Consider the following 24,007-nt stretch of genomic DNA (forward strand, 5'->3'; position numbering starts at 1 on the left):
AAAATGCAGTTGTGGTAGGCCAAAAGTTCAAATACGAGTGTTACAAACTTCAGTAAGCCAAAAAGCCCTATCCACATCTTAGTTTAATAAAATGCCAACTACAAGAGAAGGGAGAAAATAAGAAAGCAGAAAAGTTTCCAGTTGATGTCACATTGTGGCTTTGGGTTGTTTGGGCTAGTGTGTTGATGGATTTTGACAATTTGATCTCTTCATGTGGTAAGTGAAGAGTTATTTTAAAATTGTCTGTTATGTGACAAGGAAAAAATCTTGGTGTGTGGAACAAGAGGGTGGATGGAATTTTTCTCCAAGCTCTGAATAATTTTACTGAGTTTGTTTTTATAAAGGGAAGGTAGACAATTGGTTAATTTTGGCTTCTACATGGGCTGAATATTGACAAATTGTCATTTGCTAAAAGAATTGTCAAGGATCACTGCCATCTGTTACCAGCTGATCTGTGTTTAGTATGTAAGTTGCAATAACTCACTTTAAACCTGGCAGATGGGTTTTTTTTCTGGCAGAGGTTAAAAGCTGTTTGCAGTACTATTTCATTTCAGTATAGTGTAACTTCCTGTGCAGTGTTTTTGAAGTTTTGACATTTGACAGTATAAATTGTTCCATTTCATTAGGGTGACTATGAAATTTAAAACAGGCCACACAGTGCTTTTGACCGTCAACCAAACCAACTCTTGGTTGAATCAGCACTTGTTTGTGGTAATTTGGGAGGTTGCCCTGCTATCATGACTTACGTAAGAGAACGTGTAGTTGTTTAAGGTGAGGGGAAATAAATTTCAGTATTGAAGAATTGAGCTGTTGGAGAAATTGGAGAATTAGAAATTGAGACAGAAGGTACAGTACAAATGCTGAAGGTAGAATTTGCAATACTTTAATTATAAATGAAGGGGAGGAAATATTTAATTTTAAATTCAAATAATGTGTAACCTAAGAAACTAAATTTAGTATTTGACCTCTACATCTGGTGCAGAAATGAATGGTCAATGAGAACGTGGCATGTTTGTGTGTGTGTGTGTGTGTTGGGGAGGTGGTGGTAGGGGGGACAGTCTCCAGTAGTTAGGCCTGTTTCTGTGAAAGAGAAATGGCTAATGCTGGAAATAAAATGTATTAGAATTTTAATATCTCCAAATAAAAATACTATTGCCAAGTACTCAAATATAGTGTCACAATTCTGCACCAGCTATATTCAATACTTTGTGCAGTGTACCTGTAACATGTTTAATAAGCTATAATCTGTTGGCTATAGAAAATTGTCTCCTGTATATAAAATGTGATTTATTTTTAAATGAAAAACTATTGTTACGATTTATTTTCTACCATCTATTTTGAGGAAAAGCTTGTCACAAATTTTTCATTACAGGAAATATGACTGATTTAATTGCATTTGCAGTTTATTTTTCAAAAAATGCCAGAAAATGTCTTATTTGTTCATTGAAAATTATTTTTTAATCATACTGTAATGAAATATTCTTGTATCCAATCATGTTTCTAAAATAAACTGTATTAAAATTTATGACTTGTTTTCCATATTGAATTACAGTAGTTACACACTCTTCTTTGCCACATCTTGGCACATGCAACGATAATTCTGGGTTTTTTTTACGTTTTGTTCTCTGCTTTTGAGTTACACATTGCAACATCACATTCTCTTATGTGTAACTTGAAACCATTTCTTCCATTCTAGCAATGCGGGTGGAAACTTTCAAATAAGGTTCTGTCTGTACCATTTGATAATAAATAGTACAGTCAAGCATTGGCACCAGTATTGGGGTAGGTGGGACCTGTTCGGGCGGGATGGGGTTGGTCTGAACTGTGCTGGGACCAGAGTGCTGGCGAATCGAGTAAAGAGGACTGTAGACAGGGCTTTAAACTAATTAGGGGGGGGGAGGGTGCGAGGGTAGGTGACGTTACAAGGTCTAAAGTTAAGGATAGGGTACAGGTAAGGGAAGAGGCTGAGGATGTCCCAATAATAGAGGGAGTAGCAAATAGGGTCCAGGTGAAGGCTGGGATGAAAGCGCTTTATCTGAATGCACGAAGCATTCGGAATAAAGTGGATGAGCTGGTGGCGCAGATCGACACAAATGGATACGATCTGGTGGCCGTTACAGAGACGTGGCTGCAAGGTGACAGGGACTGGGAGCTGAATGTCCAGGGGTATCAAGTGTTTGGGAAGGACAGGCAGGAGGAAAGAGGGGGTGGCGTAGCTCTGCTGATTAAGGATAGCATCAAGGTGGTAGCAAGGGATGATATTGGACCCAAAGAGCAGAAAGTGGAATCGTTGTGGGTGGAGATTAGGAACAGCAAAGGGAGGAAGACGCTGGTGGGTGTCGTCTATAGGCCCCCGAATAATGATCTGGAGGTGGGGCGGGCTGTTAACGCGCAAATAAGTGCGGCGTGCAGGAATGGGACAGCCATAGTTATGTGGGATTTCAATCTGCATATTGATTGGTCGACCCATGTTGGATGCGGTGGGCTCGAGGAGGAGTTCTTGGAATGCTGCCGGGATAATTTCCTTGAACAGTGTGTGTTGGAGCCAACGAGGGAGCGAGCTATCTTGGATCTGGTGCTATGTAATGAGGCAGGTAGAATTAGGGACCTTGCGGTGAAGGATCCTCTTGGAGAGAGTGATCATTGTATGGTGGAGTTTCTGGTGCAGATGGAGGAGGAGAAAGTGGGTTCCCGGACACGCGTCCTTTGTTTGAATAGAGGGGAGTACGGTAGGATGAGAGAAGAATTGGCGAATGTTGACTGGGGGAGCGTGTTGGAGGGAGGGTCTGCTGAGGAGCAGTGGAGGATCTTTAAGGAGATCTTTCTTGGTGCTCAGCAGAAATTTATTCCGACGGTCCTTTTTGACCATAGGAGGAGAGGTAATAAGCCGTGGATAACGAAGGAGGTGAAGGAAAGTGTTAAATTAAAAGCGGAGGAATTTAGAGTAGCTAAGAGTAGTGGGCAAGAAGAGGATTGGGAGAGGTTTAAATGTCAACAAAGATTGACAAAGAAGCTGATAAAGGAGGGTAGGAGAAACTATGAAGCTGGGCTAGCGCTTAATATAAAAAAGGATAGCAAGAGTTTTTATAAATATATAAAAAGGAAGAGGCTGGCTAGGGTGAACGTTGGTCCTTTAGAGGATGAGAAAGGGGACCTAGTGGTAGGGGATGGGGATATGGCTAAGGTATTGAATAACTTTTTTGTTTCTGTCTTCACGGAGGAGGACGTGAATAATTTGCCGAGTGTTAGCGATGGAAAGGTGGTAGGACTGGAGGGTCTTAATGACATTACTGTTACTAGAGAGGCGGTGCTTGACAGACTGGAGGGGCTGATTGTGGACAAGTCCCCAGGACCGGATGGAATGCATCCGAGGGTTCTGAAAGAAATGGTGGAGGTGATAGTGGATGCCTTGGTGGTTATTTTCCAGTCGTCGCTGGATTCCGGGGAAGTGCCGGAAGATTGGAAAACGGCTAATGTTACGCCGTTGTTTAAGAAGGGAGCCAGGCAAAAGGTGGGGAATTATAGGCCGGTTAGTTTAACGTCTGTGGTAGGTAAAATGTTAGAATCCGTCATTAAGGAGGAAATTGCGAGGCATCTTGAAGGGAATTGCTTGATAGAGCAGACGCAGCACGGTTTCATTAAAGGGAAGTCGTGTCTGACAAATTTACTGGAGTTCTATGAGGATGTGTCTAGGGCGGTGGATAGAGGAGAGCCGGTGGATGTGGTCTTTCTAGATTTTCAGAAGGCGTTTGACAAAGTACCTCAAGAGGTTATTGCAGAAGGTCGGGGGACATGGAGTTGGGGGTAGGGTGTTAGCGTGGATAGAGGATTGGTTGTCAAATAGGAGGCAGAGAGTGGGGGTCAACGGGTGCTATTCGGATTGGCGGATGGTGACTAGTGGAGTGCCCCAGGGGTCGGTGCTGGGGCCTCAGCTTTTTACCATTTATATAGATGATCTGGAGGAGGGAACCGAGTGTAGGGTGTCGAAATTTGCTGATGACACCAAGATTGGGGGAACGGCAAATTGCGCGGAGGGTGTGGAGAGTCTGCAGAAGGATCTAGATAGGCTGGGCGAATGGGCCAGGAAATGGCAAATGGAATTTAATGTTGGCAAGTGTGAGGTGGTCCACTTTGGTAAGAATAATGGTAGGAAGGACTATTACTTACGTGGCGAAAAACTGCAGCAGGCGACGGTGCAGAGGGACCTCGGGGTCCTTGTGCATGAGTCGCAAAAACCCAGCTTGCAGGTGCAGCAGGTGGTCAGGAAGGCGAATGGGATGCTGGCCTTCATAGCAAGGGGGATTGAATATAAAAGTAGGGAGGTCTTGCTGCAGCTGTATAGGGCATTGGTGAGGCCGCAGCTGGAGTACTGTGTGCAGTTTTGGGCGCCGCACCTGCACAAAGATATTTTGGCCTTGGAGGGAGTACAGAGGAGGTTTACTAGGCTGATACCGGAGTTGAGGGGGTTGAGCTATGAGGAGAGGCTGAATAAACTAGGCTTGTACTCGTTAGAGTTTAGAAGAATGAGGGGAGATCTCATTGAGACGTATAAGATGATGAATGGGATGGATAGGATAGAGGTGGAGAGACTCTCCCCACTCAGAAAGGATAATAGGACTAGGGGGCACAGCCTCAAGATAAAGGGGGGGCGGTTTAGAACGGAGTTGAGGAGGAACTTCTTCACTCAAAGGGTGGTGAATCTCTGGAATTCTCTGCCCGTTGAAGTGGTGGAGGCTGCCTCGCTAAATATTTTTAAGACGCGGGTTGATGGGTTTTTGATAAGAGAGGGGATTAAGGGTTATGGGGAGAGGGCGGGAAAGTGGAACTGAGCCACGACAGATCAGCCATGATCTTATTGAATGGTGGGGCAGGCTCGAAGGGCTAGATGGCCTACTCCTGCTCCTATTTCTTATGTTCTTATGTTCTTAAAACCCTTGGGGCCAATTGCGTTTCAATATTCAGATATTTTTCAGATCGTCTGCAATCTACTTGCATTACAATAGCCTAAGCTAGCTATATTGTACAATACTCTGTTGTTTCTCCATTGCAACTCTGACACACCGTGCTTCTTAGCTGTTAACAGTTATTACAACTGTAATATAATATATTGTTTTATTAACCCAAAATTAACTGCACAGTTGTTCAAAAAAAGTCACTTTTGGTTGTATGGATAAAGGATGTTTGACCGGTGCAGAAAGCTAACCAAATATTTTTGAACAGAATTACTTTTTGCAACCAGAGTTTTGTAACGTTCATGAAGTTATTAAAGCCAAATGTTTGATTTCCACATAATGCAAAGGTGGACAGAGTGAGCAAGCAGGATCATTGATGATCAATAGCATAACTGTGCCATAGTGCATTCTCCAGGGCGATACCTCTACCAATCAGAGTCTACTTGCCAACCAATCCTCACCCTCTCCTCAAACAGATAAATTGTCAATCCCTTTGAGATTTGATATTTCTGTGATTTTGCTCTGATGAGCGCTTTGACAACATGGCCGGGATTCTCCCAAAAAAACTAAGTGCCCAATGGGCAGGAAAAAGGGAGATTCCAACACCCCCATTTTTTTGGATGTGCTTAGTACACGTATCTCTGGAACTCTGTGCACTACAGAGTGCCTCTGAGAGATTCACGCTTGTAAGTTGTGGGTGAGGTCTCATCTTGCTGGAGAGGCTAGCAGCATAGTGCTGACTGGGCCACTATACAATGTGCCAATCTGCCAGGGTGCCGGGGGGAGATCGGCACATGCATACTACCTCTACTCACCTCCCACCCCCACCCCCACCATCACTGGCCTCCTGATTTCTTTTGCACCCCGCCGCCCCACTGATTGCTGGCTTTCTTGATTCCGCCCTCCCCCCAACCACTCCCGACTAGCCCCAATCACCAGCTCCAGACTCCCTCTCTCTCCCCCATTATCCTTGATATCAAAGCCACATTTGATCAATTGCATTATCAAACTGGAGTCATTAGGATTCAGTGATGCGGGGGAGGGGGATGCATTTCGGGGTGTACCTCTTCCCAGGTTGGGGTCATGCCTAGCACACAGGAAGATGGTTATGGTTTTTGGAGGTCAGTCTTAGCTCCAGGACATCCTCAAGATAGCATACTAGGTCTACCATTTTCAGCCACTGCATCAATGACTTTCCTTCATTAGTTAGGAAGGGATGTTCACTGCCGATTGTCACACATGATTGCTCAACGTTCAGCACCATTCATGACTTCTCAGACACTAAAATAGACCATGCCCAAATGCAACAAGACCTGAGCATAATCTAGATCTGGGTTGACAAGTGGCAAGTAATATTTGTGCTATGTAAGTGCCAGGCGATGACAATCTCCAAAAAGAAGAATCTAACTATCGCCCCTTGACACTCAATGGCATTACCTTCACTGAATTGTCTACTCTCATCCTGGGTGGGGAGGTTACCAATGACCAGAAACTGAACAGACCAGGAATGTTGAAGAATGGAAGATTTAGTGAGAGGAAAGAACTGAGGGAGATCAATATTAGTAGAGAAATGGTGCTGGAAAAATTGATATGATTGAAGGTGGATAAATCCCCAGTGCCATCACTAGGGAGAAGGTTCTGGAGAAACTAAAAGGGCTGAAGGTGAATAAATCACCTGGACCAGATGAACTACACCCCAGGGTTTTAAATGAGATAGCTAATGAAATTGTGGAGGCACTGGTGGTGATCTTTCAGGAATCATTGGAGGCAGGGAGAGTCCCAAAGGACCGGAAAGTAACGAAAGTGACACCACTGTTTAAGAAGGGAGGGAGGCAGCAGACAGGAAATTATAGGCTGGTTAGCCTGACTTTGGTCATTGGCAAGATTTGAGAGTCCATTATTGAAGATGAGATTGCAGAGTACTTAGAAGTGCATGATAAAATTAGATTGCGTCAGCACAGCTTTGTCAAGGGTAGGTCATGTCTGACAAATCTGTTAGAATTCTTTGAGGAGGTGACAAGGAAGTTAGATAAAGGAGAACCAGTGAACGTGATTTATTTAGATTTCCAGAAGGCCTTTGACAACGTGCTGTATAGGAGACTGTTAAGTAAGTTACGTGTCCATGGTGTTAAGGGTAAGATCCTGGCATGGATAGAGGATTGGTTGACTGGCAGAAGATGATGGGGATAAAGGGGTCTTAGGATAGCAGCCAGCTACTAGTGGTGTGCCTTGGGATCAGTGATGGGACCACAATTTTTCACAACATACATTAACAATTTGGAGGAAGGAACTGAAGGCACTTTTGCTAAGTTTGTAGATGATACAAAAATATGTAGAGGGACAGATAGTTCTGAGGAAGCAGGGGGTGTTGCAGAAGCACTTGGACAGCTAGGATAGTGTGTAAAGAAGTGGCAGATGGAATACAATGTGAAAAAATGTGAGGTTATGCACTTTGGATGGAGGAATGGAGGCATAGAGTATTTTTTAAATGAGAAAATGCTTAGGAAATCAGAAAGGGACTTGGGAGTCACTGGTCAAGATTCTCTTAAGGTTGACATGCAGGTTCAGTCGGCAGCCAAAGGCAAATGTAATGTTAGCATTCATGTCGAGAGGACTAGAATACAAGAGCAGGGCTGTACTTCTGAGGCTGTGTAATGCTCTGGTCAGACCCCATTTGGAGTATTGTGAGCACTTTTGCCCCATATCTAAGGAAGGATGTGTTGGCCTTGGAGAGGGTCCAAAGGAGATTCACAAGAATGATCCCTGGAATGAAGAGGAATGGTTGAGGACTCAGGATCTGTATTTGTTGGAGTTTAGAAGGATGGGGGCAGGCGGGATCTTATTGAAACTTACAGGATATTGCGAGGCCTGGATAGAGTGGATGTGGAGAGGATGTTTCCACTAATAGGAAAAATTAAAACCAGAGGACACAACCTCAGGCTAAAGAGACAATCCTTTAAAACAGAAATGAGGAGGCATTTCTTCAGCCAGAGAGTGGTAAATTTGTGGATCTCTTTGCTGCAGTAAGCTATGGAGACCAGGTCATTCAGTGTCTTTAAGACAGAGATAGGTTCTTGATTAATAAGGGGATCAGGGGTTATGGGGAAAAGACAGGAGAATGGGGATGAGAAAAAAATCAGCCACGATTGAATGGTGGAGCAGACTCAATGGGCCGGGTGGCCTAATGCTGTTCCAATGTCTTATGGTCTTAAATCTGTTGGAATTCTTTGAAGATGTAACTAGTCGAGTTGACATGGGGGAAACCAGTTGATGTGGGTATATTCGGACTTTCAGAAAGGTTTGACAAAGTCCCACATAAGAAATTATCATGCAAGATTAAAGCGAATGGGATTGGGGGAAATGTATTGAGTTGGAAAGAAAACTGGTTGGCAAAGAGGAAACAAAAAGTAGGAATTAATGGGCCCTTTTCAAATTGGAAGGCAGTAACTACTGGGGTGCCACAGGGATTGGTGCAGGGACTCCAACTATTCACAATATATATTAATGATTTGGTTGAGTGAACAAAATGTGATATTTCAAAGTCTGCAGATGATACCAAGTTGGGTGGGAAGGTGGACAGTGACAAGAATGCAGAGATCCTTTGGCATGATCTAGATAAGTTGGGTGAGTGGGCAAATCAATGGCAGATGCAACATAATTTGGTTAAAAATGAGGTTATTCACTTTGGAAGCAAAAACAAGAAAACAGATTACTGCGTAAATGGCTGTAAATTGGGAGAGGGGAATATGTGCAGCAGAACCTGGGTGTCCTTGTGCATCAGTCACTGAAATAAGCATGCGGGTGTAGCAGGTGATAAAGAAAGCAAATAGTATATTTGCCTTCATTGCAAGAAGTTTCATGTACAGGAGCAGGGATGTGTTGTTGCAATTATACAGGGCCTTGGTGAGGCTACACCTAGAGTATTGTGTGCAGTTTTGATCTTTTCTAAGGAAGAACATAAGAACTAGGAGCAGGAGTGGGCCGCCTGGCCCTCGAGCCTGCTCTACCATTCAATAAGATCATGGCTGATCTTTTCATGGACTCAACTCCACTTATCCACCACTCACCATAACTCTTAATTCCTTTACTGTTCAAAAATTTATCTATCCTCGCCTTAAAAACATATATTGAGGTAGCCTTAACTGCTTCACTGGGCAGGAAATTCCACAGATTCACAATGCTTTGTGTGAAGAAATTCCTCCTCAACTCAGTCCTAAATCTGCTTCCCCTTATTTTGAGGTTATTGCCCCCTAGTTCTAGTTTCACCTGCCAGTGGAAACAACTTCCATGCTTCTATCTTATATGTTTCTATAAGATCCCCCCCTCACTCTTCAGAATTCCAATGAGTTTAGCCCCAGTCTACTCAATCTCTCCTCATTAGCTAACCCTCTCAAATCTGGAATCAACCTGTTGAATCTCCTCTGCACCCCTCAAGTACCAGTATATCCTTTCTCAAGTAAGGAAACCAAAACTGTACATAGTACTCCAGATGTGGCCTCACCAGCACCTTATACAGCTACAACATAACCTTGCTGTTTTTAAACTCCATCTCTCGAGCAATAAAGGACAAAATTCCATTTGCCTTTTTAATTACCTGTTGGTATGCATCTGCACCTGCATACCAACTCCTTGTGATTCTTGCACAAGGACACCCAGGTCCCTTTGCGCATCTGCACGCTACAGTTTTTTACCATTCAGGTAATAGTCCATTTTGCTGCTATTCCTACCAAAATGGATGATCTTACATTTATCAACATTGTACTCCATCTGCCAGACCCTCACCCACTGACTTAGACTATCTATATCCCTTTGCAGACTTTCAGCATCCTTTGCTCTGCCACTCATCTTAGTGTCATCTGCAAATTTTGACACACTACACTTGGTCCCCAACTCCAAATCATCAATATAAATCGTAAACAATTGTGGTCCCAACACTGATCCCTGGATGCTCTTGCCCTTGAGGAAGTGCAGCGAATGTTTACCAGGCTGTTTCCAGGGATGGCGGGACTGATGTATGAGGAGAGATTGACTAAATTATGATTGTTTTCACTGGCGTTCAGGCAAATGAAGGCGGAATCTCATAGCGATTTATAAAATTCTAACATGATTAAACAGGGTAGATGCAAGGAGAATGCTTCCAGTGGAATGAAACCAGGGGATTCGGGGTAGACCTTTAGGATGGAGGTGAGGAGACATTTCTTCAGCCAAAGTGTGGTGAGCCTGTGGAATTGACTACCACAGAAATAGTTGATGCCAAAAGAGGCAGCTAGATATAGCACTTAGGGTGAATGGGATCAAAGGTTATGGGGAGAAAACAGGATTAGGTTAGAGTTGGATGATCAGCCATAACTGTAATGAATGGTGGTGCAGGCTCTAAGGGCCAAATGGCCTCCTCCTGCTCCTATATTTCTATCAACATTGGTTCAAATAACAAACATTCTAAGCAGTAGATCAAAAGTAATGCCTGTAAAACAAAATAGCAATAACTTACATTTAAATTGGGCCTTTAATGTAATGAAACAGCCAAAAGCATTTCATGGAGCATTATAAAGCAAGATTTGTCACTAAGCCATATATTTTGTAACAGTGGCTGCATTGGAACACCACCACCTGCCAGTGTGTTTTCAAGTTACACTCTGTCCACACTTGTAATTATCACCGTTCATTCACTGTAACTGAGTCAAAATCCTGGAACTCTGTTCCCAGTAACGTTGTGTGTACACCAGCCAAAGTGAGAGTTCACCACAACCTTCTCAATAGTTGCTAATAATGCTGATATGCCATGAACAAATAAAAGGAGCTATTAGGGCAGCAAAGGCTTGGTCAAAGAAGTAGGTTTTAAGAAATGTCTTAGAATGAGTAGAGATGTAGGCCTTACCTGTCTCTCATCTAATTGCTTCTCCTCACACATTTCCCAACCAGCTGAATTGTTTGGTCTAGAATGCTGTCAGACATGTCATGGCAATGCCTTACTAAGGACACAATTTATTGTAACATATTTAAATGTGTCTGAAATAATTTCCTAGCTAAACAATATTTTAATGTTTCTACATTCTTGCATGGTATTTAGCCTTTAAGTGTTGTGAAACTTTCCCATGTTCTCTCTCAGTGGTTAGCACTGCTGCCTCATAGCGCCAGGGACTCAGGTTCGAGTCCCAGCTTGGGTCACTGTCAGTGCAAAGTCTGCACGTTCTCCCTGTGTCTGCATGGGTTTCCTCCAGGTGCTCCAGTCTCCCCCCCCCCACAATCTAAAAGACGTGCTGGTTAGGTGCAGTGGCCATGCTAAATTCTCCCTCAGTGTATCTGAATAGGCGCTAGAGTGTGGTGACGAGGGGATTTTCACAGTAACTTCATTGCAGTGTTACTGTAAATATCACAAGTAAACTAATAAATAAACTACAAAAAACTAAAATAAAACTCCTCAGGACACCGACTCCTATTCAGGACCTGTCCAATGCTGACAGGGTGTGATGGAGTATGGCCAATGACCTGTTTCTAAGTTGTAAATTGTATGCAATTAGCTTAAAAATCAAATCTTATCTGAAAAACAATAGTCTCTGACAGTCCCCTAAAGGGGCACTAGTTAAACATTCAGTTACAATGGTCTGTGGGTGTGTCCTTAATTCTCCATCCGGTGGGAAACTAACATTGCGTTAGGGTTCTAAGCATTTCCAATTTCAGTACATTCATGAGGTTTCTGCCTGCTTAGGGCAGTAGTGCTGGTCATCTGTTTCAGTGCTCCTCCAAAATTGTAATGTGTGTCAAGGGAGTGTATATTCGTACTTTTGTTCTGCAACTGCTCTGCTGTATTTTCAACCCAAAATGATTGAGAATTAAAAAAAATATTTGTGGGACATGGGTGTTGCTGGCTGGCCAGCATTTATTGCCCATCCCTAGTTGCCCTTGAAAAGATGGTGGTGAGCTGCCTTCTTGAAACACTGCAGTCCACGTGCTATAGATTGACCCACAATGCCATTAGAGAGGGAAGGATTTTGACCCAGCGACTGTGAAGGAATACTGACATATTTCCAAGTCAGGATGATGAGTGGCTTAGAAGGGAACTTGCAGGCGGTTTCCATTTATCTGCTGCTTTTGTCCTTCTAGATGGAAGTGGTCATGGGTTTGGAAGGAGCTGTCTAAGGATCTTTGATGAATTGCTGAAGTGCATCTTGTAGCTAGTACACACTACTGAGCGCCATTGGCGGAGGGAATGAATGTTCGTGGATGTGGTGCCAAGCAAGTGGTCTGCTTTGCTGTGGATGATATCAAGCTTCTTGAATCTTGTTGGAGCTGCACTCATCAAGGCAAGTGGGGAGTATTCTATCACACTCCTGACTTGTGCCTTGTAGATGGTGGACAGGCTTGGGGAATCAGAAGGGAGTTAACCTCCACAGTACTCCTACCCTCTGACCTGCTCTTATAGCCACTGTGTTTATGTGGTGAGTCCAGTTGAGTTTCGGGTCAATGGTAACCCCAAGGATGTTGACAGTGGGGGATTCAGTGATGGTTACACCATTGAATGTCAAGGGGCGGTGGTTAGCATGTCTCTTATTGGTGATGGTCATTGTCTGGCATTTGTGTTAATTGCCACTTGCCAGCCCAAGCCTGGATACTGTCCAGATCTTGTTGCATTTGGCATTTAGTAAGGTGGTATTTGGGAGTCAGCTACTTTACAGTAAGGAACTTCTTCTTAAGGATCAATATATTTTGCGGAAGGGTGAAATTGTGAAAAGGAATGTTACTTTATCCACAAATCGGATAATTCAGATAGGATTGACATTTATTTTGCAAAGAATAAACTTATAGCATCCTCTAGTGGCTCAGGAGTGCTCTACAGTCATTTCCAATAAATGTATTTTCAGCTAAGCACTGGATTATTGTCTCTGTGCCATTGGAGTCATATTTTCTAGAATTACAGTTATGATTAACTTAGAACAGGTGGTTTTGCTATATTGTACTCATGTGTTTAAGAGATACTTTTATTAGCATATGCAAAATGGACTTAAAACTTTGTGTGCAAAATGTTCTTTGATTTTGATTTGATTTGTTTTTGCCACATGTATTAGCACACAGTGAAAAGTATTGTTTCTTGTGCGCTATACAGACAGAGCATACCAATCTTAAAGAAGGAAACAAGAAAATACAGAATATAGTGTTACAGTTATACCTAGGGTGTGGAGAAAGATCAACTTAACGCAAGGTAGGTTCATTCAAAAGTCTGACAACTGCAAAGCTGTTCTTGTGTCATTTGGTACATGATCCCAGACTTTTGTATTTTTTTCCCCACGGAAGAAGGTAGCAGCGAGAATGTCCAGGATGCGTGGGCTCCTTAATTATGCTGACTGCTTTGTCTACACTTCCTGCTGCCTCGGCAGAGTCAATGCATGGAAGGCTAGTTTGCTTGATGGATTGGGCTACATGCACGACCTTTTGTCAATTCTTGTGATCTTGGGCAGAGCAGGAGCCATACCAAGCTGTGATATAGCCAGAAAGAATGCTTTCTATGGTGCATCTGTAAAAGTTGGTGAAAGTCATAGCTGACATGCCAAATTTCTTTAGTCTTTTGAGACAGTAGAGGCATTGGTGGGCTTTCTTAATTATAGTGTTGGCATGGGGGACCAGGACAGGTTGTTGGTGATTTGGACACCGAAAAACATGAAGCTTTTGATCGTTTCCACTTCGTCCCCATTGATATAGACTGGACATGTTCTCTACGCTTCTCAAATTCAAGAAGATTTGTTATACAGCGCACAATTTAAGATTTTCACAACTTTTCTGATGCTGTCACCTTAGGGCAATACATAAAAGGTATTTTTCAGCTTATTGCAGTTAAGTAGAGAAATGTTGGAGGGAAGGATAGAAAAAGAAGATGCTGATAATGTCTTTGCACTGATAATCCAGCAGCCCAGGCTAATGCTCAGGAGACATGGTTCAAATCCCACCATGACAGCTGGTGGAATTTAAATCCAATCAATAAATCTGGAATATAAAGCTTGTCTTAGTAATGGTGACCATAATAGCTTCTTGCAAAAATCCATCTGATGTTCCTTTAGGAAAGGAAGTCTGCTGTCCTTATTTGGCCTGCCTATATATCACCGCAGATCCACTGTAATATGGTTGATTGTTAATTGCTCTCTGAAATGGCCCAGCAAGTAGGGATGGACAACAAATGCAATGAATAACATACTTCAGTTCAACATCAACTAGTGAAACGGGAAGGTACATGGCAGATGAAATTTGCCATGTAATAAAGTGTCAAGATATCTATTTACATCAGAAGAGGTGGCACAATGGCACGGTTAGCACTGCTGCCTCTCAGCTCCAGGGACCTGGGTTCAATTCCCGGCTTGGGTCACTGTCTGTGTGCACCATTCTCTCCATGTCTGTGTTGGTTTCCTCCCACACTCCTAAGATGTGTGGGTTAGGTTGATTGGCCATGCTAAAATTGCCCCTTAGTGTCCCAGGATGCATAGACTAGAGGGATTAGTGGGGTAAATATGTGGGGTTACAAGGATGGGCCTGGGTGGGATTTTTGTTCCTGCAGATGGACCAAATGACCTCTTTCTGCTCAAGAGGGAATCTATGAACTCTATAAATGAAGAAAGGCAGTATTTATTAAATAGTACAATTTCAAAAGGGTTGAGGGATCAGATGAAGTCTCTTTTTGTTCAATGGATGTGAGAGCCCTGTAAGGCCAGCATCGATTGCTCATCCAGAATTGCTTCTAAGATGGCAGCTGGGGTTCTGTGATAAGATTAAAGCTTCCAACAACTATTACACTGGCTGTTCTTACAAGCTCCAATAATTCTTTATTTAATGCTCTTATGGTTAGAACATAGAACACTACAGCACAAACAGGCCCTTCGGCCCACGAGTTGCGCCGATCACATCAACACCTACCAATCCATAGACCTATCTATAACCCCCAATCCCACTAAATCCCATATACTCATCCAGAAATCTTTTAAAAGACCCCAGCGAGTTTGCCTCCACCACCACTGACGGCAGCCGATTCCATTCACTCACCACCCTCTGAGTGAAAAACTTACCCCAACATCATTTCTGTACTTGCCTCCCCGCACCTTAAATCTGTGTCCTCTCGTAGCGACCATTTCAACCCGGGGAAATAGCCTATATTAGGGAGACTATAAACTATTCTCACCAACATTTTCTGATCTTTGTCATTCCTATTCTCCTTCCATACTGATTCCACTTCCCAATTTTCTAAAACAAGATCTTTTCTCACTAATGTCCTTACATATGTTATTGGGCCACTCCTTTGATTTCCAGTATGCTTTTCTTTCTGAAATGTAGTGCACTCTGGAACACTTATTTCCCAACCTTGGTCACCTTGTAACCATTAGATTGAAACCATTTATTTCTAATTGCGCCACTAGTTCATCGATCCTGCGGTGGATGCTCCTTGCATTCATATAAACAACAACATTTTTAAATCACCATTTGCTGCAGTTATCTTGATCGTTGATGTATTATTAGCAGTAAACTTTCTTGTCACATTCTGTCCAATGGAGCCTCTTACACTTTGATAATCAATATACTTGTCTATTGCCTCAGCTTTTATCTTTGAATTTCTAAATCTTTCACTTGAACCCTCTCTCTTTGTGAGTGTAAAGTCATTTTTTCCTACTCTGACCATTTTCACTAGTGCACTGTTACGTTTGCATGTACTGTCCTGTTCTGTCACACGCTGGTTATCAACACACATACCCTGCATTACTGCTTTTCCCCTTTTTAACAAGTTCACCACAATTTAGTTTAAAGTCCTTTCTTCAATGTATGCAAGTCTAAAACAGAATAGATTATGCTTCCAAATTGAATTTATTGAAATACACCACATAACAGAACCATTGAACCATAAAAATCATATGGTGCAGAAGGCGGCCATTCAGCCCATTGAGTCTGCACTGACTTTCCGAAAGAACATCTTGACTAGGCCCACGTCAGGTATATCCCTGTAACCCCACACATTTACCATGGCTGATCCATTGAACCTGCATATTTTTGGCAACATACACAAAATAAATTTGAAAAGTCATACATAATTTTCAAACTAGTACAGGATGAGTAACTGAATTAATTTGGAACTGTACTAGTAGTTGAACATAAGTACTTGTTTAAAAAAAAATATTTTCTACCTTTCCAGTGCAAGAGAAACTAAATGCTTTATTTCATGGTGCATGAGATGTTTTTTAAACGTGCTATTCACTGTTGTATGTGAAGCACAAATGCGTCTTGAGTCAGACACTATACATCTTTTTTATTTGCTTTCCAATAGACTGCTTCAGAAACCTCACACCCTGTAGGCTTGCTGGCTGGGATCAGATGAGTCTATAAATATAGTGTGAAGAATGTGAAACGCTCCAACTTATTTATAATTTTTGCAGTCACAGAAGTAAGAACTGGCATGATTTCCAAGAGTACAGTGGATCAGAAGGCTAAATCTAATCAAAAAGAAAAAGCTATTGTCCCTTTAGGGTTATGGAATTGTACTGCATAGTAGGAGACCATTTTGCACCCATCCTGCTTGCACTGAGTCTGTCAAAGAGCCATCCAAGTAGTTCCATTCCATTGTTCATTCGCTGTAGCCCGGCAAGCCTTTTCCTTTATAAGAGTATTATATATCCACCCCCTTTCAGACAGTACATTCCAGATTCTAACAGCTCACAGTGCAAAAAAGACTGGCCAAATCTCACCCTTGTGTTTTTTTTTGCCAATTGACTATATCCTCCTGCCATTGCAAATAATTTCTGTGCATTTTAAGGCGTCATGGTAGCATAGTGGTTAGCACTGCTACCTCATAGCTCCAGGGACTTGGGTTCAAGTCTGGCCTTGGAGGGCTGCGTGGAGTTTGCACATTCTCCTTGCGTCTGCGTGGGTTTCCTCCCGGTGTTCCGGTTTCCTCCCACAGTCCAAAGATGTTCAGGTTTAGCATGGATTGGCCATGCTAAAATTCCCTTTAGTATCCAAAAATGTGTAGGTTAGATGAATTAGCTATGATAAATGTGTAGGGTTACAGGGGTGGGATTGAGGGAGGGGGGGAAAAGTGGAAAGAGGCCCTGGTTAAGATACTCTTTCAGAGAGTCAGTGCAGATACGATGGGCTGAATGGCCTCTTCTGAACTGTAGGGATTCTGTGATGCTGCTATGATAATTGATTAACTGAAATGCAACGTGCGACTTCCTGAACATCCAGCTGAACATGTCGAGGAAACCCAAATAACTGTTTGGGTTTACACTTCTTCAGTTTCAAGGCAGCACAGTGGCACAATGGTTAGCACTGTTGTTTCACAGCGCCAGGGACCCGGGTTCGATTCCCATCTTGGGTCACTGTCTGTGTGAAGTTTGCATGTTCTCCTAGTGTCTGCATGCGTTTCCTCCGGGTGCTCTGTTTTCCTTCCACAGTCTGAAAGATGTGTTGGTTGGATGCATTGACCCAAACAGGCTCTGGAGTATGGCAACTAGGAGAATTTCATAGTAACTTAATTGCAGTGTTAATGTAAGCCATACTTGTGACTAATAAATAAACTTTAATTTTCAGGGACAATCCTTCAGCTTCAGTATTGTATCAGTCCAAGTTATAGGATTCTAGAAGTCAATTTCAAGATGGAATTGTCTTTTCAACCAGCAGAACCACTATAAATACTTGCCGATAAACTCTAAACTCTCTCATATAAAAAAACATGAGTTTAACAAATACCAAATTAAACTTGGTATTTCTTGGATAATGTGTTTCAGAAATTTTTCCAACTGTTATTTCATGTAGAAAATATAGTACCTTTTAAAAGGTGAACGAGGCATACACAAATAAATTCACATATGCACCAATGCCAGTCAGTCTCTTGTAGGACTGCATGTGTAGTTGTGAGGTGATTTAGAGGGGAATTTGAGTGAAATTACTCAGTGAGAAAGCCCACCAAAGCCTCTACTTTCTTTGAAGGCTAAGAAGATTTGGCATGTCACTATGACTCTCACTAATTTTTATAGAAAGCATTCTTTCTGGCTGTATCACAGCTTGGTATAGCTCCTGCTCCATCCACGACTGCAAGAACCTACAAAGGGTTGTGATCATAGCCACCACGCAAACCAGCCTCCTATCCATTGACTCCATCTACATTTCCCGCTGCCTCAGAAAATCAGCCAGCATAATCAAGGACTCCATGCACCCTGGACATACTCTTTTCTGTCTACTTTAGTTGGGCAAAAGGTACAAAAGTCTAAGAATATGTACCAACCGCCTCGAGAACAGCTTCTTCCCTGCTGCATGCTTTTGAATGGTCCTATCATATAGTAAGCTGATCTTTCTCTACACCTTAGCTATAACTGTAACACTATATTCTGCACTCTCTCCTTTCTTTTTCTATGCACTCTATGGATGGTATGTTTTGACTGGAGAGCATGCAAGAAACAATGCTTCTCACTTTATCTCAATATATGTGACAATAATAAAATCAAATCAGTAGAAACTATTTTGAGCTGTTTAGCTCCTGCCATCTCCTGGGATTAAAAGCAGAGCATAATTGGACCAAGGCACAAAGAATAAATTAATCCCCTTGGTAAAATTATCCTATTTTTACAGAATGTCTCAATTTGGTGTTAAACAAATCTTGTGGCAATAAAGTTCATTGGAGCAGTTTCTCTACATCAAAGGCTGAAGGAATGTAAAACAAATATTCTAAATGACCACCACTGGAAGGAGGATGCAATTATGGTTTCACAAAAAAAGTTTGTACAGCCAGCTTCCATCATAAGTGTGTGCATAAGCAGCTATTCCCAAACTGTTTTCCAATACAACCTCCTTTTAATAATTGAAAATTAATGTTACCCCTGCAAACAGCAAAAGCAGTTAACATTCAGTATGTAAAGTTCACTTAATATAGACCATCATATAAATACCGACATTTTTAACATATCTCATAAAGATATTATTTTATGTACTCACCAGTCCAGTACTTCATCTGAGTCACTCCAGTTCATGGACCTTGGTTAGGAAATATCAGAGGCACAGGTGGCTGCTTTCGGAGTCTAGTTGTTTTGTAGCGTCAAGGACTTGGGCTAAGACAGGCCATAACTCAGAAGCAGAATGGTTGTCGCCAATTCATGGTCAGTGCTGGGCTTTGAGATTCAGTGAAGCGGCCATGAGAGACAATCGGGGCAAAAGCAGGATCAGATACTGCCAGTGCAGGGCGCTGTCTCAGCCTGGACTTCACATCCACACTTTTCAATCATTTCAAAGCAAAGTGGAATTGCATCTGGCTTTAGGGTTAATGGTTTCCCTTTTTGACAATATGCTCTCATTTTGAATTCTTGCACATGCAACATTAGTGTCCCTTTAAGTTTTTTTTACATAAACATGATTTTTGCAGCTCATAGCTTCAGAGATGTCATTGTTGCCAGCTTGGCTACTAGATACCTTTTTATTGCTACTTCAATGGGTTAGGAGGTCAGGTTACAAGGTTTTCTTTCATTTTCAGTTCTGAGCTGCAGGTTTTTGAGTTTTAGTTTAGAAGGGAGTGGATATCATATTGAAAGCAGTGCCTTTTCTCTCTCTCTCCCCCTGGTTTTGGGAAATTCTGCTGTTTAGCTGGAAGTTTTTCTGTAATAGAAAATCTGTTGTTGGGGGCTGGACAAAGAGTCTGTCTAGTGCTTTGGAAAGCTGTTTTGCCTTCGGACTGTTCTATGTCTCAAGAGCTTTGGACTGCAGAATTCAACTAATGGCCTCGATCCCACTATCAAGTGAGCATTAATCTGTGCTGTGTTAAACCTGTGAAAAGGGTTTTTTGTTGATTTTAAGTTTTGGTTTTAATTGGAACACATTAGAGCTTTTCATTAAGGGTTATTTTTATAGTGATTATTTTGGTTCTTGTTTGTAATTGATAAAAGTTCTTGTTAATTTTCTTACTATACATGTTAACTATATTCTTAAATAAACTTTGTTTGATAAAAGTTCCTTAGTGGGTCATCTGAATCAGACCTGAAGTGAAATATCTCATGCTTATCCTAGCTAAATTCAAGATGCAAAAATGTATGATTCAGACTTTATAAAACACACTGGATTTTCTGCCCTGAACCATAACACATAGTCTATGACAAATTGAATAACTTGTGTATGAATTACAACTTATTCACTCACAATTTTACCCCCAGTGGAGTTGGGGGTAAAGTGTTAGCGTGGATTGAGGATTAGCTATCTAACAGGAAGCAGAGAGTGGGAATAAATGGGTGCTTTTCTGGTTGGCAGTTGGTGACTAGTGGCGTGCCGCAGGGATCGGTGCTGGGGCCTCAACTGTTTACTATATACATAGATGATCTGGAGGAGGGGACTGAGTGTAAGGTAACAAAGTTTGCTGATGACTCGAAGGTGAGTGGGAAAGCGACTTGCGTGAAAGATGTGGGAAGTCTGCAGAAGGATTTGGATAGGCTGAGTGAGTGGGCAAGGATCTGGCAGATGGAGTATAACGTTGGCAAACGTGAGGTTATCCACTTTGGAAGAAATGGAATATTATTTAAATGGTGAAAAATTACAACATGCTACTGTGCAGAGGTACCTGGGGGTCCTTGTGCATGAAATCACAAAAACTCAGTCTACAGGTGCAGCAGGTGATCAAGAAGGTAAATGAAATGTTGGCCTTTATCGTGAGGGAGATAGAATATAAAAGCAGGGAGGTCTTGCTGCAACTGTACAAGGCACTGGTGAGGCTGCAACTAGAGTACTGTGTGCAATTTTGGTCCCCTTATTTGTGAAACGATATATTGGCCTTGGAGGGAGTACAGAGATGAGGGGGTTGATACCGGAGATGAGGGGGTTAGCTTATAAGGAGAGATTGAGTTGATTGGGCCTGGACTCATAGGAGTTTAGAAGGCTGAGGGGTGACCTTATAGAGACATATAAGATAATGAAGGGGCTAGATAGGATAGAGGTAGAGAGATTCTATCCACTTAGAAAGGAAACCAGAATTAGAGGGCACAGCCTCAAAATAAGGGGGTGGGGCGGTTCAGTTTAGAACAGAGTTGAGGAGGCACTTCTTCTCTCAATCCCTTTGAGAGAATCTCTGCCCATTGAAGTGATGGAGGCTACCTCGTTGAATATGTTTAAGTCATGGGTAGATAGATTTCTGATCGATAAGGGAATTAAGGGTTATGGGGAGCAAGCGGGAAAGTGGAACTGATCCACTTCAGATCAGCCATGATCTTATTGAATGGTAGGGCAGGCTCGAGGGGCTAGATGGCCTATTCCTGCTCCTATTTCTTATGTTCTTATATTACAGGACTTTTCTTCATTTGAATGCACACGTAACCAGAAAAAACTGCAATCCCCAAAAATCAATGCATCAATATCACAGATGCGGTCTGTCAGTAACAGACATCATGCTGAAAAGTGATTGATGGCTGAAATTAATCTCGGAATGTATATTTTTATGTCACAACTTGCACTTCATTGTCATATTCTACTTTTCCTGACCCTATTTGTTGTTAGTGACTCCAATTGTGGTTGCAATCCAGTTTGCAAACTGCTGCCATTTGGATTTATTATGGAAATAGCTGAATCAAAAATGAAGTGGCAAGGGAAGCAGGGCTTTGTATAGAGGAATTATGTGCAGTCTTAAGGTTTTTACCACCCATTAAGACATGTGCAGCATCTTGTCAGTTGCTGGAATCATTTCTGACACAAAGACAGACATGGACATTGGAGTCCAGGACAGTGCTGTAGGAGTTCTTGCTGCAGGTAGCAACCCTGACTAACATAGCATTAGCTGCTTCATCAATGACCTTCCCTCCATCATAAGGACATTTCAGTGGCAAGGAACATTTGAGCTACACGCGTCAGGCAATGGTCATCTTCAACAAAAACAAATCAATATCATAGGATTTACCATTGACCAGAAACTGAACTTCACCAATCACATAAATACTGGTCAGAGGCCGGGAATTCTGTGGACAGTAACTCACTACATGACTCTCAGAGCCGATCCACAATCTACAAGGTACAAATCAAGAATGTAATGAAATACTCTCTGCTTGCCCAGATAAGGGCAGCTCCAATACAAGAAACTCAACACCATCCAGGACAAAGCAGCTCACTTGATTAAACACCCCATCCAATACCTTCAACATTCATTCCCTGCATCACAGATGCATTGTGGCTGCAATGTGCACTAAGATACAGTGCAGCAACTCACCAATGCACCATGGACACCTTCCAAACCCATAAACACAGGCAGCAAATGCATGAGGACACAGCCACCTTCTAAGTTCCCTTCCAATCCACACACTATGCTGACTTGGAACTACATCACCGTTTCTTCACTGTCACTGGGTTAAAATCCTGGAACTCCCTAACACCACTGTATGTATACCTACAGCACGCAGAATGCAGCATTTCAAGAAGGCAGTTTACCACCAACTTCTCAAGGGCAATAGATGCTGACCTAGTCAGCGGCACTCACATCCCACAAAATTATTTTAGAAAGAGTCACAGAGGGATTCCTCTCTGATGCTTGCGGAACGTTCAGTAGTTTCACAATTCTTTAAATAAAGAGTATGGCAATGTACATCATGAACTTGTGCCACCTCCAATTAAAAGGAGTGCACAATTTCACACCACATTTGTTGCTCTTACTCTGATTCTGTCTTCAGCACCCTGGGATCAGCACTAACCAGAAACTGAACCAGGACAACCAGCTAATGTCCATGGCTACTAGAGGTGTTCAGAAACTGCTTATCCTGTGATGAATGGTTCACTTCCGGTATCCACACTACAAGGCACAAATCAGGAATCTGGCAGCATGCTTTCCATTGGATCACTGTTTTCAGCAATTCTCAAACAGCTTGACGCCCATGTCCCATGAACGAATAAAAAAAAAGCTTGATATTATTCAGAACAAAGCAATTCATCCGATCTAGAGCCCATCCACCCATTCAGCTTATCTGGGTTTCTTTGTGTAATACCTGCAGGATGCATTGCTGCCATGGCTTGTTCAGCAACTCCTCTTAAATGCATGACTTCCACCAGCCAGAAAGACAAGCTCAGCAGAGGCATGGAGACCACCATTACCTCTAAGTCACAACCTATTGTGACAGATGTATGATCCTTTTTATTGCGGCTAGGTCAAATTATTGAACTCCCTACTTAACAGCATTAGGGGAGCATTTAAAGGCTCATCACCATCTGACCAGCAACTGAGGATGGGCAATAAATGCCAAACTTGCTGGCAACATCCACATCCCAAGGTCAAATACAAAACCTGCAGCTTTCATATTTTTTTTGATGATAGCCCATCATTTAGCAGGTTTATCAATTCATGACAATTTCTCAGCATGCCACGGATGGGATTCAATCTGCAAATCTCAAGTGTTACTAGCCAAGTACTATAATCACCAAACTACCTGAAAAGGTGGCAGAATCATTGAATATTAAATTAGTTACAGCACAGAAAAACACCATTCGGCTTATCATGTGCATATTGGCTCACTGAAGGAGTAATTCACCAGAGCCACTTACTTCCTCCTCCCCGTTCTCTTTTTTCAAATTATAATCCAACTTCCTCTCTAATATCTTTGTTGAAACTGCCAAGTTTCAAAAATTGTTATAGATCTTTTATGGGTGGCATAGTCACAGGCCTCACAGCACTAAAGATCCAGGTTCAATTCCGGCCTTGGGTCACTGTCTGCATGGAGTTTGCATATTCTCCCCGTGTCTGCATGTGTTTCTTCCAGTGCTCCGGTTTCCTCCCACAGTCCAAAGATGTTCAGGTTAGGCCATACTAAATTGCCTCTTGCTTTCAGGGGGATTAGGGTAAATTGTGGGATTAGGGGAATAGGATCTGGGTGGGAATGTTGTAGGTGCAGATTCAATGGGCCAAATGGCCTCCTTCTGTACTATAGGGATTCTATGATTTTAATTTGAATTTAAAGGGTACTTGCTGTATGAAAGCAATTGAAAAATTCATTTGAGCGTGGCTAATAAGTACACATCTTGCAGAAAACAAACTGGTGCTTTTGCTTGATTTAGTGGAAGGCATGAGAATGTAGATAAAA

General features: G+C 42.3%; 1 protein-coding gene across 2 annotated transcripts in view; it reads left to right on the forward strand.

The window, feature by feature from the left end:
• Positions 1–24,007, forward strand: part of LOC145361839 (ciliary neurotrophic factor receptor subunit alpha-like) — a 123,647-nt gene that overhangs the window by 87,101 nt on the left and 12,539 nt on the right. The window contains exon 12 of one of the 2 annotated variants that reach the window (XM_080217979.1): positions 18,549–19,775. The exons of the other annotated variant lie outside the window; for it this stretch is intronic. The gene's annotated coding sequence lies outside the window, so the exon portion shown is untranslated. Of the gene's footprint in view, positions 1–18,548; positions 19,776–24,007 lie in introns of those variants that run through there. 2 annotated transcript variants of the gene reach the window in all.

This window comes from Carcharhinus amblyrhynchos, chromosome 1, assembly GCF_965287045.1.
Source record: "Carcharhinus amblyrhynchos chromosome 1, sCarAmb.v2.hapA, whole genome shotgun sequence".
In the NCBI taxonomy this organism is placed as follows: Eukaryota; Metazoa; Chordata; class Chondrichthyes; order Carcharhiniformes; family Carcharhinidae; genus Carcharhinus; species Carcharhinus amblyrhynchos.